The sequence below is a fragment of the Pleurodeles waltl genome, chromosome 6 (genome assembly GCF_031143425.1).
Source record: "Pleurodeles waltl isolate 20211129_DDA chromosome 6, aPleWal1.hap1.20221129, whole genome shotgun sequence".
NCBI lineage: Eukaryota > Metazoa > Chordata > Amphibia > Caudata > Salamandridae > Pleurodeles > Pleurodeles waltl.
In genome coordinates, this window is record NC_090445.1 from 1,457,594,903 (window position 1) to 1,457,610,684 (window position 15,782).

General features: G+C 49.7%; 1 protein-coding gene across 2 annotated transcripts in view; it reads left to right on the forward strand.

The window, feature by feature from the left end:
- TMEM26 (transmembrane protein 26) overlaps positions 1 to 15,782 on the forward strand; it is a 451,963-nt gene that overhangs the window by 398,753 nt on the left and 37,428 nt on the right. The gene's annotated exons all lie outside the window — the stretch shown is intronic.

Consider the following 15,782-nt stretch of genomic DNA (forward strand, 5'->3'; position numbering starts at 1 on the left):
GACCTTCTCCTTAAACCGTCCACCCTCAAAACGTTTCGAAAATCCTTAAAAATGCCCTACCTGTCCAATAAACAGCAGCTCAGTACTGTGACCTGATTATGGTAAAAATGGACTACAAATAACACAAACAGGTTATAAAATAGAAGGTCAGGTTAAAAAAAATGCCCACTAATGTTTCCCTGTAGAAATTAATGGAAAATATTGGGAAAATGTTGAATAAAAGCATAAAAAATATAAAAAATTATTACACTTGTAAAACATTCAAAGCATGCCGTAATAAATATAAAAATAATTGCAAAGTATACATGAAATATTAGTATAAAATGTGTATAAATATTAAAATCTCCGCCAGCATTTTATGGCGGTAACACTGCTATGAAAAGACTAGTGGAGAACAGGTGTAGGAGGCCATAGAGTTGCCTCTGCACTGCAGTGTAGGGCCCCCCTGCCCAGCACCATAGCTTTGCAGACAGTGAACATTGCGAGGGTGCTGGTGCACCTTGGGGGCTACGACATTGCTACTGGTTCAATTACAAGCCGGAAACAATGCTGTCTGTTTCCTGCTAGGCCAGCAGACAGAAACTGAGGTTTCCGGCCGCCAACCTAGCAGGAAACTATTAATAACTGCTGGCGGTAGTCGCTACAAAGGCAGCGGCCACCCTGTTAGGAGTTTGGCAGATGGGCTTTCCCGTCTGCCAAACTCTTAATTAGGCCCAAAATGTGTGACAATTACTATTAATACTCCAATCTAAACCAATTTGAGAAATGTGTGGGACACTTAGGGCCAGATGTAGCAAAGTTTTGCGAGTCGCAAATGGCCCGATTCGCTATTTGCGACCCCGCAAAATCGGAAATGGGATGCAAAAATCCCATTTCCGACTCGCAAAATGCGATGTGACCCGGTACTGACTCGCAAAATTTGCGACCCCATTTTGCGACCCGCAAATAGGAAGTCGCAATTTGCGAGTCGCAAACCATATGCAATAGCAACTCGCAAATTGCGACTAGTCGCAAAAAGCCCATTTTGCAATTCCAATTTACCACTAACTCAGAGCAGGTGGTAACCATTACCAATGTATAAAAGGAGACCCAGAAGGCATCTGGGTTACTCAAGATGGCGGAGATATACCTGATTGCAGTGAGGAGGAGAGCCCACGCAGCCCAGCAGAGGAGGAGGAGGAGCCAGAGACAGGAGAAGATTTACAGAACAAGGCAGACACTCTTCCAGCAAACTGAGGAGGAAATATATGACAAATATAGACTTAGCAGCACAGCTATACTAGATTTAATAGATTTACTCAAACCACAGCTAGAACGCCAGACTGTGCGCGGTTGCGCCATCCCTACGCATGTGCAAGTGCTATGCTCACTGCACCTCCTGGCCTCGGGTAGCTATCAGGGGGTCATTGCTGTGGCAGGTGGGGTATCCCAAAGTGCACTATCAAGGTTCTTCAGGGCATTCCTAGATGCCATACTCACACACATGTCCCGATACATATACCTACCCAGGAATGAGGCAGAAATTAACAGCACCAAGTTGGACTTTTACCGGATTGCCAACTTCCCCCATGTCATAGGGTGTGTAGACGGGACACATATTCAAATATGCCCTCCTGCTAACCTGGAATATCTGTTCCGCAATAGGAAGTGTACCCACTCACTCAATATTCAGGTGGTATGTGACGCCCATTATGTCATCACTGACATGGTTGCTAAGTTTCCTGGCAGTACTCATGACTCCTACATTTTTAGGCACAGTGGGATACACCAACGCCTGGAACGTGGGGAGTTTGGAGACGGATACCTCCTAGGTAGAGCTGAATACACCTTGAAGACATGCACACAGATCAATGTGCAAACCACCCATGCCTTGCTAACAGTGTACGTTTTGTGCCCAACAGGTGACAGTGCATATGCACTACGTCCATGGATACTGACTCCGTACTTAACACCCAGGAATGAATGCGAGAGGCGATGCAACAGTGCACATAAGAGGGCCAGGAACATGGAACATCATCGAAAGAACCTTCGGACTGCTGAAAGCAAGGTTCAGATGCCTCCACCGAAGTGGAGGTGCCCTCCAGTATATCCCAATAACGGCATTCAAAATAGTTGTTGTAGGAAGTTGGCTCTGTATGTGCTATTTCAAAGTAAGGAATAGCATGCACAGAGTCCAAGGGTTCCCCTTAGAGGTAAAATAGTGGTAAAAATAGATAATACTAATGCTCTATTTTGTGGTAGTGTGGTCGAGCAGTAGGCTTATCCAAGGAGTAGTGTTAAGCATTTGTTGTACATACACATAGACAATAAATGAGGTACACACACTCAGAGGCAAATCCAGCCAATAGGTTTTTATATAGAAAAATATCTTTTCTTAGTTTATTTTAAGAACCACAGGTTCAAATTCTACATGTAATAGCTCCTTCGAAAGGTATTGCAGGTAAGTACTTTAGGAACTTCAAATCATAAAAATTGCATGTATACTTTTCAAGTTATTGACAAATAGCTGTTTTAAAAGTGGACACTTAGTGCAATTTTTACAGTTCCTAGGGGAGGTAAGTATTTGTTAGGTTAACCAGGTAAGTAAGACACTTACAGGGCTTAGTTCTTGGTCCAAGGTAGCCCACCGTTGGGGGTTCAGAGCAACCCCAAAGTCACCACACCAGCAGCTCAGGGCCGGTCAGGTGCAGAGTTCAAAGTGGTGCCCAAAACACATAGGCTAGAATGGAGAGAAGGGGGTGCCCCGGTTCCGGTCTGCTTGCAGGTAAGTACCCGCGTCTTCGGAGGGCAGACCAGGGGGGGTTTTGTAGGGCACCGGGGGGGACACAAGTCCACACAGAAATTTCACCCTCAGCAGCGCGGGGGCGGCCGGGTGCAGTGTAGAAGCAAGCGTCGGGTTTTCAATGTTAGTCTATGAGAGATCTCGGGATCTCTTCAGCGCTGCAGGCAGGCAAGGGGGGGATTCCTCGGGGAACCCTCCACTTGGGCAAGGGAGAGGGACTCCTGGGGGTCACTTCTCCAGTGAAAGTCCGGTCCTTCAGGTCCTGGGGGCTGCGGGTGCAGGGTCTCTCCCAGGCGTCGGGACTTTAGGTTCAAAGAGTCGCGGTCAGGGGAAGCCTCGGGATTCCCTCTGCAGGCGGCGCTGTGGGGGCTCAGGGGGGACAGGTTTTGGTACTCACAGTATCAGAGTAGTCCTGGGGTCCCTCCTGAGGTGTTGGATCGCCACCAGCCGAGTCGGGGTCGCCGGGTGCAGTGTTGCAAGTCTCACGCTTCTTGCGGGGAGCTTGCAGGGTTCTTTAAAAGCCGCTGGAAACAAAGTTGCAGCTTTTCTTGGAGCAGGTCCGCTGTCCTCGGGAGTTTCTTGTCTTTTCGAAGCAGGGGCAGTCCTCAGAGGATGTCGAGGTCGCTGGTCCCTTCGGAAGGCGTCGCTGGAGCAGGATCTTTGGAAGGCAGGAGACAGGCCGGTGAGTTTCTGGAGCCAAGGCAGTTGTCGTCTTCTGGTCTTCCGCTGCAGGGGTTTTTCAGCTGGGCAGTCCTTCTTCTTGTTGCAGGAATCTAATTTTCTAGGGTTCAGGGTAGCCCTTAAATACTAAATTTAAGGGCGTGTTTAGGTCTGGGGGGTTAGTAGCCAATGGCTACTAGCCCTGAGGGTGGGTACACCCTCTTTGTGCCTCCTCCCAAGGGGAGGGGGTCACAATCCTAACCCTATTGGGGGAATCCTCCATCTGCAAGATGGAGGATTTCTAAAAGTTAGAGTCACCTCAGCTCAGGACACCTTAGGGGCTGTCCTGACTGGCCAGTGACTCCTCCTTGTTATTCTCATTATTTTCTCCGGCCTTGCCGCCAAAAGTGGGGCCGGGCCGGAGGGGGCGGGCAACTCCACTAGCTGGAGTGTCCTGCTGGGTTGGCACAAAGGAGGTGAGCCTTTGAGGCTCACCGCCAGGTGTGACAATTCCTGCCTGGGAGAGGTGTTAGCATCTCCACCCAGTGCAGGCTTTGTTACTGGCCTCAGAGTGACAAAGGCACTCTCCCCATGGGGCCAGCAACATGTCTCGGTTTGTGGCAGGCTGCTAAAACTAGTCAGCCTACACAGATAGTCGGTTAAGTTTCAGGGGGCACCTCTAAGGTGCCCTCTGTGGTGTTTTTTACAATAAAATGTACACTGGCATCAGTGTGCATTTATTGTGCTGAGAAGTTTGATACCAAACTTCCCAGTTTTCAGTGTAGCCATTATGGTGCTGTGGAGTTCGTGTTTGACAGACTCCCAGACCATATACTCTTATGGCTACCCTGCACTTACAATGTCTAAGGTTTTATTTAGACACTGTAGGGGTACCATGCTCATGCACTGGTACCCTCACCTATGGTATAGTGCACCCTGCCTTAGGGCTGTAAGGCCTGCTAGAGGGGTGTCTTACCTATACTGCATAGGCAGTGAGAGGCTGGCATGGCACCCTGAGGGGAGTGCCATGTCGACTTACTCGTTTTGTCCTCACTAGCACACACAAGCTGGCAAGCAGTGTGTCTGTGCTGAGTGAGAGGTCTCCAGGGTGGCATAAGACATGCTGCAGCCCTTAGAGACCTTCCTTGGCATCAGGGCCCTTGGTACTAGAAGTACCAGTTACAAGGGACTTATCTGGATGCCAGGGTCTGCCAATTGTGGATACAAAAGTACAGGTTAGGGAAAGAACACTGGTGCTGGGGCCTGGTTAGCAGGCCTCAGCACACTTTCAATTGTAAACATAGCATCAGCAAAGGCAAAAAGTCAGGGGGCAACCATGCCAAGGAGGCATTTCCTTACACAACCCCCCCCCAAACGAAAGAGGATGAGACTAACCTTTCCCAAGAGAGTCTTCATTTTCTAAGTGGAAGAACCTGGAAAGGCCATCTGCATTGGCATGGGCAGTCCCAGGTCTGTGTTCCACTATAAAGTCCATTCCCTGTAGGGAGATGGACCACCTCAACAGTTTAGGATTTTCACCTTTCATTTGCATCAGCCATTTGAGAGGTCTGTGGTCAGTTTGAACTAGGAAGTGAGTCCCAAAGAGGTATGGTCTCAGCTTCTTCAGGGACCAAACCACAGCAAAGGCCTCCCTCTCAATGGCACTCCAACGCTGCTCCCTGGGGAGTAACCTCCTGCTAATGAAAGCAACAGGCTGGTCAAGGCCATCATCGTTTGTTTGGGACAAAACTGCCCCTATCCCATGTTCAGAGGCATCAGTCTGCACAATGAACTGCTTAGAATAATCTGGAGCTTTGAGAACTGGTGCTGAGCACATTGCCTGTTTCAGGGTGTCAAAGGCCTGTTGGCAGTCCACAGTCCAGTTCACTTTCTTGGGCATTTTCTTGGAGGTGAGCTCAGTGAGGGCTGTCACAATGGATCCATATCCCTTCACAAACCTCCTGTAGTACCCAGTCAAGCCAAGGAATGCCCTGACTTGAGTCTGGGTTTTTGGAGCTACCCAGTCCAGAATAGTCTGGATCTTGGGTTGGAGTGGCTGAACTTGGCCTCCACCTACAAGGTGTCCCAAGTAAACCACAGTTCCCTGCCCTATCTGGCATTTGGATGCCTTGATAGAGAGGCCTGCAGATTGCAGAGCCTTCAAAACCTTCCTCAGGTGGACCAGGTGATCCTGCCAGGTGGAGCTAAAGACAGCAATATCATCAAGATAAGCTGTGCTAAAGGACTCCAAGCCAGCAAGGACTTGATTCACCAACCTTTGGAAGGTGGCAGGGGCATTCTTTAAACCAAAGGGCATAACAGTAAACTGATAATGCCCATCAGGTGTGGAGAATGCTGTCTTTTCTTTTGCTCCAGGTGCCATTTTTATTTGCCAGTACCCTGCTGTCAAGTCAAAGGTACTTAGAAATTTGGCAGCACCTAATTTATCAATGAGCTCATCAGCTCTTGGAATTGGATGAGCATCTGTCTTGGTGACAGAATTGAGCCCTCTGTAGTCCACACAAAACCTCATCTCTTTCTTTCCATCTGTGGTGTGAGGTTTGGGGACCAAGACCACTGGGCTAGCCCAGGGGCTGTCAGAGCGCTCAATGACTCCCAATTCCAGCATCTTGTGGACTTCCACCTTGATGCTTTCCTTAACATGGTCAGACTGTCTAAAGATTTTGTTCTTGACAGGCATGCTGTCTCCTGTGTCCACATCATGGGTACACAGGTGTGTCTGTCCAGGGGTTAAGGAGAAGAGTTCAGGAAACTGTTGTAGGACTCTCCTACAATCAGCTTGCTGTTGGCCAGAGAGGGTGTCTGAGTAGATCACTCCATCTACTGTACCATCTTTTGGGTCTGATGACAGAAGATCAGGGAGAGGTTCACTCTCTGCCTCCTGATCCTCATCTGTTACCATCAACAGATTGACATCAGCCCTGTCGTGGAAGAGCTTAAGGCGGTTTACATGGATCACCCTTTTGGGGCTCCTGCTTGTGCCCAGGTCCACCAAGTAGGTGACCTGACTCTTCCTCTCTAGTACTGGGTAAGGGCCACTCCATTTGTCCTGGAGTGCCCTGGGAGCCACAGGCTCCAGAACCCAGACTTTCTGCCCTGGTTGGAACTCAACCAGTGCAGCCTTTTGGTCATACCAAAACTTCTGGAGCTGTTGGCTGGCCTCAAGGTTTTTGGTTGCCTTTTCCATGTACTCTGCCATTCTAGAGCGAAGGCCAAGTACATAGTCCACTATGTCCTGTTTAGGCTCATGGAGAGGTCTCTCCCAGCCTTCTTTAACAAGGGCAAGTGGTCCCCTTACAGGATGACCAAACAGAAGTTCAAAGGGTGAGAACCCTACTCCCTTCTGTGGTACCTCCCTGTAAGCGAAAAGCAGACATGGCAGGAGGACATCCCATCTCCTTTTGAGTTTTTCTGGGAGCCCCATGATCATGCCTTTTAATGTCTTGTTGAATCTCTCAACTAAGCCATTAGTTTGTGGATGGTAAGGTGTAGTGAATTTATAAGTCACTCCACACTCATTCCACATGTGCTTTAGGTATGCTGACATGAAGTTGGTACCTCTGTCAGACACCACCTCCTTAGGGAAACCCACTCTGGTAAAGATACCAATGAGGGCCTTGGCTACTGCAGGGGCAGTAGTTGACCTAAGGGGAATAGCTTCAGGATACCTGGTAGCATGATCCACTACTACCAGGATATACATATTTCCTGAGGCTGTGGGAGGTTCCAGTGGACCAACTATGTCCACACCCACTCTTTCAAAGGGAACCCCCACCACTGGAAGTGGAATGAGGGGGGCTTTTGGATGCCCACCTGTCTTACCACTGGCTTGACAGGTGGGGCAGGAGAGGCAAAACTCCTTAACCATGTTGGACATATTGGGCCAGTAGAAGTGGTTGACTAACCTCTCCCACGTCTTGGTTTGTCCCAAATGTCCAGCAAGGGGAATGTCATGGGCCAATGTTAGGATGAACTCTCTGAACAGCTGAGGCACTACCACTCTCCTAGTGGCACCAGGTTTGGGGTCTCTGGCCTCAGTGTACAGGAGCCCATCTTCCCAATAGACCCTATGTGTTCCATTTTTCTTGCCTTTGGACTCTTCAGCAGCTTGCTGCCTAAGGCCTTCAAGAGAGGGACAGGTTTCTTGTCCCTTACACAGCTCTTCCCTGGAGGGTCCCCCTGGGCCTAAGAGCTCAACCTGATAAGGTTCAAGCTCCAAAGGCTCAGTTCCCTCAGAGGGCAGAACTTCTTCCTGAGAAGAGAGGTTCCCTTTCTTTTGCTGTGTTGCAGTTGGTTTCCCAACTGACTTTCCTGTTCTCTTGGTAGGCTGGGCCATTTTTCCAGACTCCAGCTCTACTTTTTCACCCTGTGCCTTGCATTGTGCTCTCGTTTTCACACACACCAGTTCAGGGATACCCAGCATGGCTGCATGGGTTTTTAGCTCTACCTCAGCCCATGCTGAGGACTCCAGGTCATTTCCAAGCAGACAGTCCACTGGGATATTTGAGGAGACCACCACCTGTTTCAGGCCATTGACCCCTCCCCATTCTAAAGTAACCATTGCCATGGGATGTACTTTTCTCTGATTGTCAGCGTTGGTGACTGTGTAAGTTTTTCCAGTCAGGTATTGGCCAGGGGAAACCAGTTTCTCTGTCACCATGGTGACACTGGCACCTGTATCCCTCAGGCCCTCTATTCTAGTCCCATTAATTAAGAGTTGCTGTCTGTATTTTTGCATGTTAGGCGGCCAGACAGCTAGTGTGGCTAAATCCACCCCACCCTCAGAAACTAGAGTAGCTTCAGTGTGGACCCTGATTTGCTCTGGGCACACTGTTGATCCCACTTGGAGACTAGCCATACCAGTGTTACCTGGATGGGAGTTTGGAGTGGAACCTTTCTTGGGACAGGCCTTGTCTCCAGTTTGGTGTCCATGCTGTTTACAGCTATGACACCAGGCCTTTTTGGGATCAAAGTTTTTACCCTTGTACCCATTGTTTTGTGAAGAGGCTCTGGGCCCACCCTCCTGTGCAGGTTTTTGGGGGCCTGGAGAAGACTCTTTACTATTTTTAGTTTTGGTCGTCTCATCACCCTTCTGCTGGGGAGTCTTTGTGACCCCTTTCTTTTGGTCACCCCCTGTTGAAGTCTTGGACACCCTTGTCTTGACCCAATGGTCCGCCTTCTTTCCCAATTCTTGGGGAGAAATTGGTCCTAGGTCTACCAGATGCTGATGCAGTTTATCATTGAAACAATTACTTAACAGGTGTTCTTTCACAAATAAATTGTACAGCCCATCATAATTACTTACACCACTGCCTTGAATCCAACCATCTAGTGTTTTCACTGAGTAGTCAACAAAGTCAACCCAGGTCTGGCTCGAGGATTTTTGAGCCCCCCTGAACCTAATCCTGTACTCCTCAGTGGAGAATCCAAAGCCCTCAATCAGGGTACCCTTCATGAGGTCATAAGATTCTGCATCTTGTCCAGAGAGTGTGAGGAGTCTATCCCTACACTTTCCTGTGAACATTTCCCAAAGGAGAGCACCCCAGTGAGATCTGTTCACTTTTCTGGTTACACAAGCCCTCTCAAAAGCTGTGAACCATTTGGTGATGTCATCACCATCTTCATATTTAGTTACAATCCCTTTGGGGATTTTCAACATGTCAGGAGAATCTCTGACCCTATTTATGTTGCTGCCACCATTGATGGGTCCTAGGCCCATCTCTTGTCTTTCCCTCTCTATGGCTAGGATCTGTCTTTCCAAAGCCAATCTTTTGGCCATCCTGGCTAACTGGATGTCCTCTTCACTGGAGTTATCCTCAGTGATTTCAGAGTTGTTGGTCCCTCCTGTGAGGGAACCAGCATCTCTGACTATTATTTGTGGAGTCAGGGCTTGAGAAGCCCTGCTCTCCCTAAGTAGGACTGGAGGGGGGGAATTTCCCTCCAAGTCACTATCTTCATCCTCTGAGTTGCCATCCTCAGAGGGGTTGGCCTTTTCAAACTCTGCCAAAAGCTCCTGGAGCTGTACTTTGGTAGGTTTGGGGCCCATTGCTATTTTCTTTAGTTTACAGAGTGACCTTAGCTCTCTCATCTGTAGATGGAGGTAAGGTGTGGTGTCGAGTTCCACCACATTCACATCTGTGCTAGACATTATGCTTCTAAAAGTTGGAATACTTTTTAAGAAACTAAAACTGGTTCTAGAATCTAATTCAAACTTTTAACAAACTTTTAAACTCTAAAAGAAATGCTAAACAGGATCTAACACAAGGCCCTAGCAGGTCTTTTAAGAATTTAGAAAACTTTTCAAATTGCAAAAATCAATTTCTAATGACAATTTTGGAATTTGTCGTGTGATCAGGTATTGGCTGAGTAGTCCAGCAAATGCAAAGTCTTGTACCCCACCGCTGATCCACCAATGTAGGAAGTTGGCTCTGTATGTGCTATTTCAAAGTAAGGAATAGCATGCACAGAGTCCAAGGGTTCCCCTTAGAGGTAAAATAGTGGTAAAAATAGATAATACTAATGCTCTATTTTGTGGTAGTGTGGTCGAGCAGTAGGCTTATCCAAGGAGTAGTGTTAAGCATTTGTTGTACATACACATAGACAATAAATGAGGTACACACACTCAGAGGCAAATCCAGCCAATAGGTTTTTATATAGAAAAATATCTTTTCTTAGTTTATTTTAAGAACCACAGGTTCAAATTCTACATGTAATAGCTCCTTCGAAAGGTATTGCAGGTAAGTACTTTAGGAACTTCAAATCATAAAAATTGCATGTATACTTTTCAAGTTATTGACAAATAGCTGTTTTAAAAGTGGACACTTAGTGCAATTTTTACAGTTCCTAGGGGAGGTAAGTATTTGTTAGGTTAACCAGGTAAGTAAGACACTTACAGGGCTTAGTTCTTGGTCCAAGGTAGCCCACCGTTGGGGGTTCAGAGCAACCCCAAAGTCACCACACCAGCAGCTCAGGGCCGGTCAGGTGCAGAGTTCAAAGTGGTGCCCAAAACACATAGGCTAGAATGGAGAGAAGGGGGTGCCCCGGTTCCGGTCTGCTTGCAGGTAAGTACCCGCGTCTTCGGAGGGCAGACCAGGGGGGGTTTTGTAGGGCACCGGGGGGGACACAAGTCCACACAGAAATTTCACCCTCAGCAGCGCGGGGGCGGCCGGGTGCAGTGTAGAAGCAAGCGTCGGGTTTTCAATGTTAGTCTATGAGAGATCTCGGGATCTCTTCAGCGCTGCAGGCAGGCAAGGGGGGGATTCCTCGGGGAACCCTCCACTTGGGCAAGGGAGAGGGACTCCTGGGGGTCACTTCTCCAGTGAAAGTCCGGTCCTTCAGGTCCTGGGGGCTGCGGGTGCAGGGTCTCTCCCAGGCGTCGGGACTTTAGGTTCAAAGAGTCGCGGTCAGGGGAAGCCTCGGGATTCCCTCTGCAGGCGGCGCTGTGGGGGCTCAGGGGGGACAGGTTTTGGTACTCACAGTATCAGAGTAGTCCTGGGGTCCCTCCTGAGGTGTTGGATCGCCACCAGCCGAGTCGGGGTCGCCGGGTGCAGTGTTGCAAGTCTCACGCTTCTTGCGGGGAGCTTGCAGGGTTCTTTAAAAGCCGCTGGAAACAAAGTTGCAGCTTTTCTTGGAGCAGGTCCGCTGTCCTCGGGAGTTTCTTGTCTTTTCGAAGCAGGGGCAGTCCTCAGAGGATGTCGAGGTCGCTGGTCCCTTCGGAAGGCGTCGCTGGAGCAGGATCTTTGGAAGGCAGGAGACAGGCCGGTGAGTTTCTGGAGCCAAGGCAGTTGTCGTCTTCTGGTCTTCCGCTGCAGGGGTTTTTCAGCTGGGCAGTCCTTCTTCTTGTTGCAGGAATCTAATTTTCTAGGGTTCAGGGTAGCCCTTAAATACTAAATTTAAGGGCGTGTTTAGGTCTGGGGGGTTAGTAGCCAATGGCTACTAGCCCTGAGGGTGGGTACACCCTCTTTGTGCCTCCTCCCAAGGGGAGGGGGTCACAATCCTAACCCTATTGGGGGAATCCTCCATCTGCAAGATGGAGGATTTCTAAAAGTTAGAGTCACCTCAGCTCAGGACACCTTAGGGGCTGTCCTGACTGGCCAGTGACTCCTCCTTGTTATTCTCATTATTTTCTCCGGCCTTGCCGCCAAAAGTGGGGCCGGGCCGGAGGGGGCGGGCAACTCCACTAGCTGGAGTGTCCTGCTGGGTTGGCACAAAGGAGGTGAGCCTTTGAGGCTCACCGCCAGGTGTGACAATTCCTGCCTGGGAGAGGTGTTAGCATCTCCACCCAGTGCAGGCTTTGTTACTGGCCTCAGAGTGACAAAGGCACTCTCCCCATGGGGCCAGCAACATGTCTCGGTTTGTGGCAGGCTGCTAAAACTAGTCAGCCTACACAGATAGTCGGTTAAGTTTCAGGGGGCACCTCTAAGGTGCCCTCTGTGGTGTTTTTTACAATAAAATGTACACTGGCATCAGTGTGCATTTATTGTGCTGAGAAGTTTGATACCAAACTTCCCAGTTTTCAGTGTAGCCATTATGGTGCTGTGGAGTTCGTGTTTGACAGACTCCCAGACCATATACTCTTATGGCTACCCTGCACTTACAATGTCTAAGGTTTTATTTAGACACTGTAGGGGTACCATGCTCATGCACTGGTACCCTCACCTATGGTATAGTGCACCCTGCCTTAGGGCTGTAAGGCCTGCTAGAGGGGTGTCTTACCTATACTGCATAGGCAGTGAGAGGCTGGCATGGCACCCTGAGGGGAGTGCCATGTCGACTTACTCGTTTTGTCCTCACTAGCACACACAAGCTGGCAAGCAGTGTGTCTGTGCTGAGTGAGAGGTCTCCAGGGTGGCATAAGACATGCTGCAGCCCTTAGAGACCTTCCTTGGCATCAGGGCCCTTGGTACTAGAAGTACCAGTTACAAGGGACTTATCTGGATGCCAGGGTCTGCCAATTGTGGATACAAAAGTACAGGTTAGGGAAAGAACACTGGTGCTGGGGCCTGGTTAGCAGGCCTCAGCACACTTTCAATTGTAAACATAGCATCAGCAAAGGCAAAAAGTCAGGGGGCAACCATGCCAAGGAGGCATTTCCTTACAGTTGTCGCATGCGCTATCCTGCACAACATTGCCACCCGACGTGGGCTACCTCTCACCCCTGAAGACCCAGATTCGGAGGATGAAGAGCAAGAGCAACCACATCGCCATCATGGGGATAGGAGCATCGCCAATCAAGGCAGACTGAGACGAGAACACATTGCAAACCAATACTTTGGAAGGTACGTGCCAACTTCTACAATGCTCACCAATAGAACAAACAGTCCATGTGTTAAGTGGAAAGAACAAATGATTTAATAAGTGCAAATAACCAAACTATATACAAGAAAAAACAGTTCAGGGCCTTCAATAGTCCACCTGGCATGGGACACATTGCCATCATGTGCCCCAACCCCAGGGACAGTGTTTAGCTCACACCCTAAGGCGGGCTCGGCCAGCCTGGCTGGTACTAGGTGGGTCAGCAGTGCTCTGCCTTGTGCTCCCACTACGTAGCACCCTGGTGTCACCGGCAGAGACACTGCTGACAGTGGAGCCCTCCTCACTGTCTTGTGGGGTGTCACCTGTGCCCCTGGACACCTGCCGTGCCTCCATTAGGTCTATTGCATGGGTGATCCGGCCCAGTCCCCGTGCCACATCACCCGCAAAGTGGCCCATGTCAACCTGGAGGCTGACTGTTCTCCTAGACAGCCCAGTTGTGTTAACTGCCAGCCTAACGATAGAGGAGGCCATCCTGTCCAGGCGTTGCAGCAGCTGGCGGTCCCTGCGCCGTGCACTGTCACTCTGCGTTAGCAGTCCAGCCACCAGTTCGTGCATAGACAGTGCAAGGTCACCTATGTTGTTCCCAATGACCTGCAGTTCTGAATGCACCTGCTGCATGCTGTTGGCATGGTTCCTCTCAAAGCGCTGCAATACCCCTCTAATCCTCCTTAACTGTTGGTTTTGCAGGCGCTGACCCCGTAGCAGTTGGGCCTCTGTTGGTGTTGTGGAGGGAAGCCCTGACTCTGCCTGCTGCTCTGCTGTTGTCATCCTGCGTCGCCTGAGCAGCGGTGGAGGCCCTGTAATGTCTGAGGTGGCACTCTGGCTTGTACCTGGTGCAGGCTCCAATACCACTGTTGCAACAGGTGTTTCCAGAGAGGGGATGGTGTTGGTGGTGCAGGTGGGAGTGGTGGCTGGTCCTGTTGTCTCCTGGCTGCTTGGGCTGGTAGGGGTGTCTTGTGGGAGACCTGTGGGACATGGGGAACACACTGTCAGTGTCTACTATCAGTTAAAAACTTCTTAATAAACAATTGCCTATGAAATGCCTACTTTACTACATTGCCCATAATGCATCATTCTAGTGTTTGCTACTCTGAAATGGAGCTATCTTGGTTGCGCATGCCCCTGTGTACATGGTGGGTGGGGGTATGCCATTGATGGTGGTACAAGCATATCACATGGTACTCACCGGTTGATGGTCCGGGCTCAGAGGTGTCCAGTTCTCCAAATCCAGTGACAGCCTCCGGCTCAAGGGTCTGCTCAACCCTTTCCTCCAGGGGTGTGGGTGGTGGTATGGTAGATGGTCCCCCTCCTGTGCCTCTCATCTCCCGGAGCCATTCTGCCACCCTCTCCTTGGTCCGGGAGCGGAGGTCTTACCACCTCTTCTTTAGTTCTTCCACACTCCGGTGGCTGACCCCCAGGGAGTTTACCTTGTCCTGGATATCCTGCCAAATTCGTTTTTTTTCTGTGTCTGGCACAGTGAGGGCTACCTTGCCAAACAGCTCATCATGGTGCTGACAGCACTCATCTGTTAGCACCTCCAACTCCTTCTCAGCAAACTTGAGCTTCCTTTTCCTGGGAGTGTCAGCCATGGTTGCTGGTGCTCTGTTAGCTGTGCTGCAGTTAAAAAGGGTGTGGTCCTCCCTCCTCCCAGGTGTATTTGTAAACTTCCTGGCTGTGATGTCATCATCATGTGCCAGGAAGTGTTTTCCTGAGTGTTCTGAAGTGATTTCTAGAGTGTTCTGCAGCACCTGCTTTCAATTTTCAGCACAGTCGCAATTTGCGACACCCACTCGCAAATTGCGAGTCCGTTTTTTGCGCGGTCGCAAAAAGCGACCTTGCGAACAGCGGACTCGCTATCTGCGGTGCGACTCCGGGTGCGAGTCGCAAATTGTCTGCGCACTTTCTACCTGAATTGCAGTTAGCGACTCGCAAATTGCGAGTCGCACATGCTCGCAATTTGCGAGTCGCTATTTTTTTCCTACCTACATCTGGCCCTAAGGGCCAGATGCAGCAAACTTCCAAATTGCGACTTGCAAGTCGCTATGGGGTCGCAAAGACCCACCTCATTAATATTAAAGAGGTGGGTCGCAATTTGCGACCCCATAGTGAGTCAGGGCACTCACGGGGATGGTGGCCTGCTGGGAACAGCAGACCACCATATCCGTGACTGCTTTTAAATAAAGCTGTTTTTTTTTTTCAAAGTGCAACCCGTTTTCCTTAACGGAAAACAAGCTGCACTTTGAAAAATAAATCAAAACCTTTTGTTTCGGTATTTTTCAGGGCAGGTAGTGGTCCATTGGACCACTGCCTGCTCTGAAAAATTATTTTTTGTGCCAAACACAAAGGGGAAGGGGTCCCATGGGGACCCCTTCCCGTTTGCGCCTGGGTTACCATCCACTTCAAGTGGATGGTAACTGCGCTTTCATTTGCGACCGCAATCGCGGTCGCAAATGAAAATGCATACCATTGCGACTCGCAAATAGGAAGGGAACACCCCTTCCTATTTGCGACTCGGAAATGCATTTTGCGAGTTGGTTCCGACTCGCAAAATGCATTTCAACATAGCAAAGTGGCTTTAGCTAAGCCTTTGCTACATCTGGCCCCAAGTCCCTCATTATGACATTAGTGGTAAATCATGCATACCGCCGCAGTGATGGCCGTCAACAAACCGTCCCGGAGGTGTACATTGTTTGCCAAATTATGCCACACACACCAATCCTACAGTGTACTGCCACATACACACATCCGCCAGCCCAGAGGTCAGTGCTAAAGTGGCGGTACCAACACCCATACTGTTACGCTAACAAAACAACACCTACCACATGAGGACTGGATACTGGTGAGTCATCATTTACTACTTATCACCCCCCATACCTGCATGCCATCTCACACCCTCACTCCCATCACTCCACTCCACTCCATCCCACACACTGCACCTACACATATGACTAACCCCAATGCCAGGCCCTGAATGCTGTACCAATCCATGGACAGCCCTCCCGGC